Source organism: Chelonia mydas, chromosome 8 (assembly GCF_015237465.2).
Source record: "Chelonia mydas isolate rCheMyd1 chromosome 8, rCheMyd1.pri.v2, whole genome shotgun sequence".
Lineage (NCBI taxonomy): Eukaryota > Metazoa > Chordata > Testudines > Cheloniidae > Chelonia > Chelonia mydas.
Window position 1 is genome coordinate 21,150,905 of NC_057854.1, and position 4,888 is coordinate 21,155,792.

At 44.6% G+C, this 4,888-nt stretch overlaps 1 long non-coding RNA gene across 1 annotated transcript; it reads right to left on the bottom strand.

Annotated features, from left to right (window-relative positions):
- Nucleotides 1-2,365: 2,365 nt before the first annotated feature.
- Nucleotides 2,366-3,859, bottom strand: LOC122461388. The gene is made up of 2 exons (XR_006283249.1): nt 3,628-3,859; nt 2,366-2,597 (listed from the first exon to the last, which is right to left on the bottom strand). It is a non-coding gene; the product is annotated as an uncharacterized LOC122461388 (long non-coding RNA).
- Nucleotides 3,860-4,888: the final 1,029 nt, after the last annotated feature.

The window sequence follows — 4,888 nt, forward strand, 5'->3', positions numbered from 1 at the left end:
AACAGCACCATTGTTGTAAATCAATGGATCATAATCAGCTGGAATACCCGGTTCAGTTCTGGTTACTCTATCTCAAAATATACAATGTGATAGAAGTAGAAGGAGACTTAGGCTTTGAAAATGCTAGAGGTGTTGGGAAAGTTTCCATATACTAAAATTCTGAAGGGATTGGATGGCTTCTTTTAGAAAGTAGACAAATAAGAGGAAATATAATAGAAACTTACAAAATAATTAATACAGAGAAGATAAATTGGGTGCCCTGATTTATCCTTGATTTATAAAAGTCAAAGGAAACACAGAAATTGAAAGGCAAGAAGTTTGAAACACATAATAGGAAATTTAGGTTTCAGAGTAGCAGCCGTGTTAGTCTGTATTCGCAAAAAGAAAAGGAGTACTTGTGGCACCTTAGAGACTAACAAATTTATTTGAGCGTAAGTGTTCGTGAGCTACAGCTCACTTCATTGGATGCATTCAGTGGAAAATAGTAATAGGAAATACTTTTTACACAGTGCATAATTAACCTGGGAAACCCACTGCCACAAGATATCATGGAGGGCAAAAAGTAGGCTTAAAAATAAACCTCTTGATATAATTGGAACACATTATATTAAATTGTAATTTTGTAAATATCCCGATATGATATAAACTAGAGCTGTTAGACATTTTTCAAATGTCAAAATTATGAGAAATTTTCATTGGTGTTATAAGTAGAAGGCATAGAGAAACCCCTTTATCCTGCACCTAGTAAGTAAAAGGACAGGGTGTTTACATTAATTAAAATGGGAGCCCTGCCTATCTCGCTGGAAGACACTGCAAAAGACTTTGGGTGAGATAACACTTCTTTAGACAGGAGGCTAGCCTGGAAGTTTAAGTTTAGTCTCTAGAAAGCATGTTAATGATTTTGTTTTGTGTGTCTCACCTTTTGGTTTCCATTATCCTTACTAATAGTCTCTTGAATCTTTGATAATAAATATATTGTTTTCAATATAAATATATCTCAGTGCTGTGGTATTAAGCTAGGTGCTGATCCTGAGTTGACTCATTCAAGCTGGTGTGTATACCAGCTTGGGGACAGCAGACCAGATGTTTCTGTGAGTGTCCAGTGGAGAAGGGACTGACCACTACACAGGAATGCTTCAAAGGGGCTCGGGGACTAGGGTGAATCTGTTGTTAACCTGCAAAACAAAGTAAGGGCTGCCTAGCCTAATGGAGAGTGTTTAGGTGGCTCAGAGGCTGGTGGTGTCAGGAAATTGACATTGTTAATCCCAAGCAAGTCTCCCTGTTGTTGGAGGCAGGTGGGGTGACAAGGTGACTCATAGTCCTGGATACCCCAAGAACTGTCATACTCTGCACTTCTCAGGATACAGTCTATGGAATTTAGGCATACTCCAGGCCACAAAGAGGCTATAATCAGAGGCCCCAATCCTTTACTTCTGACTCATGGAAAAAGTCCCCTTAAAGTATCAGTTGAATCCATTGGACTACATGCATGAGTAATGTTTGATGGCTCAGGATTTAAGAGTCATGATCCTGAAGTGAAGGTTTAAAAAATGTTGTGTCACAGGTCTGTCAACTATTTTATTTGGATTTTCACCAGACAAGCCCAGTTCTGGGAGGACATACAGGACATTTACAGTCCTGTCGTGATACAATACTGCAATGGGATGATATTTGCATCACAATACAGTGACATGACAACTTTGCCCTGGAGAACAAAGTCTAAAAGGTGGGCAGCCTTCAATTCCTTTCTTATCTGGGAGCTTTGCCATGCACCTGCTCAGGCAACGGGGAGCTCTATAAACCTGTCTCTCTCTGATTATTTTGATAGGTTTCAGAGTAGCAGCCGTGTTAGTCTGTATCCGCAAAAAGAACAGGAGTACTTTTGGCACCTTAGAGACTAACATTTATTAGAGCATACCTTTTTTTTCCCTCTGATTATTGTTTGCCATACAATTTCTCTGACTTGCTAACTTCCTAGTACTAAAAGTGAGCTACCTGCCAAGAAAATGCCACACCTCGTGCTGTGAATTCCCTGCCAGCATGGACTGAAAGGTCAAGCATCAGCCAGCCATTTATGCAGTATCTGTTGTGGCATCTTTCAACGGGAAGCACAGTAAAACCAGAGCCTATTTATATATTTGGAATGTGTTAATGTCTAAAATATTTACTTCCATGCTCAGAACCTTATATCTCCTACTCTTAGTTGTTTGTCTTATAAACATAAAACACATAATAATCTCCTTAAACAATCTTGCTTAAAAAGCCAAGCACTTTATATAACATGCCCTCTGTCAAGGAGCCAAAGCAACTAAAGGACACAAGACATTTTAGGAACAGGAAAAGGACAGTTATATAAAAAACTTGCCTTGCAATGCTGCATCTTGCGGAGGTGTGGTCTCTTTGCTGGTGTGCCACCTTGTGGCTGGGCATAGTGTAGCAGCTCATTCCTTTCTAGCCCATCCTGCCAACAGCCACTAGTCCTGTGATGGTCTGTCTTCTTGTGACTCAGCCCTCCAGCCAGGTGATGTTTTAGTTTCACCTCTTGCTCTCTAAACCCCAAAGGGGTTACACATGGATGGTCCCTTTAAATCTTTTTCCTAGGGGGGAGGGGGAGCAGTGAGAGAAAGGAGGGAAACTCAGGGGTGTGGCTCTGGAGCTCTGACAAAGTGAAGCAGGGGAGAACCTGCCTGAAGCCTGGGAAGGACAGGGCACCGACCAGGGACAAGGCAGGACAGGAGCCAGGAGGAGCACTGTGCCAGGGAGGAATCGCCCTAGAAGGACAGGCCAGAGCTGGACGCAGTATCACTGCTGCCCGGAGCTGCATGGGGCTGTGAGTATTGGGGCTTGTGACTCTGCACTGGGAAGAAGGAGGGAGGCTGCTAGCTAGTTAAGTGGGGAGGTGGTCGCTCTGTGTGGCTTTGCAGAGAGCCGTAGAAGAGGGCATCGGAGGGGTTTGCTGGGGAAAGTTCACTGGTGCTGAAGACAACCAGGAGCACCCAAAACTCACCACTGGACTGGAACTTTGCTCAGGACTCCTGAACTCTGTGTGCAGACCCATTGCTCAGTGTCTGCCCTTTAAGACTGTGCTACCACTGGGCCTGTGGGGCCTGTTCTACTGCTTCCCCTATACTTCCCCTTGTTGTTTTTCTCCTCTCATCCCTCTGTAAATAAATATCTCCCTTTGTTATATCCATTGTACTTTTCCTGTGGGTGGGTGTGTTCACTCTGGGGCATTTGGAACAGGTGCCCCTGGGGTGCAAGGGATTTTTCCTGCTGCATTCCTGTACGCGCCATCTCTTGGCCAGAGCTGCCTGCAGAGCAGACTCCATCTTGGCCAAGAGGGTGCTAAAGTTACACATGGTAATAGCAGACCAGCAAATATAAGTCCCAATCCTTACACCTGGACTTTGGCCCTTAACTCTCATCCCCAGGGTCCTCACACCCTTCTCTTAAGGCTTTAAATCATCTTTATCCCCTCGTGTAATGGGGCGTCACATCACCTTCCCAGCAATTGGTAGGGGAACCCAGGCCCACACTCTACCCCAGGTTCCAGTCCAGGGACCTAGGATGAGCAGCCAAGTTGTGCTGTCAGGCACCTTGCTGCTGCCTCCCTGGATTCCTTCCTACCATTAGCCTCTCTTCAGGCCTTTCCCCAGCCCCTTCCTGGGCTCTCTGTAAGAAGCAACACCTCCCAAGCTCCTTCCTAGGGGGCTGGTTCCTTGAGTCAGGGTCAGCCATTGGAGTTTGCTCCATTTCTGGGTCTTCCAAGTATCTTCCTCCTGGGCTTCCTCTTCATCCTGCAGCAGCCTTCCTATTCCCCATCAGTCTCTCTGCTACCACAAGGTGCCTACAGGGTTCATCAATCTCTCCCTACAGCCACCTTCAGTGCCGGACTTCCTTTCTTTATAGCTCCACCCACCTCTTCTCCAACTGGGCTTCATCTTTAATTAGGCCTGGCCCATCCTCCAGGTGCCACCAGGTGGGTTAATTGGCCTCTCAGGCCCACTTTAACTCTTTCTGCATCTGTGTGGGGATAGACACTCCATCATAAAGCGACAGATTTAAGGGTTTCATGTTTCCTTGGCAAACAAGTTTCAAAGGTCTGAAATTCACCTGAGCTGACCTGTTAAGTCCTCTTTTTTCCCTGAGAGATTTCTGATAACCTCTTCTGAGCAACTGCGTGAATCACCCACTGCTCAGGTAGCCTCTGGGGAGCTCACAGAAACTTGAGAGAGATGAGGGGAAATTGGGGAAACTAAAGGCTAAGGAAGGGGGGAATAGTCAGGACAAAGGAAAGGAATTGTTGGCCTGGGGAAGAGATTTATGCAAATGAAACAATTAATAATAATCAGATCTGCAAATTAGGGCATTGCTTCATTTGTTTCCAGACCTGCATCTTTTAAAGTTATGACTAAGCTTGTTTGTTAAGTGCAAAGGCTGATTGCAAAGATGGTTATACCATGGTCAGATAGTACGGTGATGAGACAGAGAAAGAGACATTTCCAAAGATGAGCTTGTTCTGTGTTCTATATTTGCAGCTGTAAAATCACAAAAATATGCAGTAAGAATATAGAATCATAGAAATGTAGAGCTAGAAGGGACCTTGAGAAGTCATCAAGTCCAGCTCCCCTGCACTGTGGCAGGACCAAGTAAACCTAGACTATCTCTGACAGATGTTTGTCCAACCTATTCTTAACACCCTCCAATGATGGGGATTCCACAACCGCCCCTGGAAGCCTAGTCCAGAGCTTAACTACCTTTATATAGTTGGAAAGTTTCTCCTAATATCTAACCTAAATCTCCGTTGCTGCAGATTTAGCCCATTACTTCTTGCCCTATCTTAAGTGGACATGGAGAACAGTTGATCACCATCCTCTTTATAACAGCA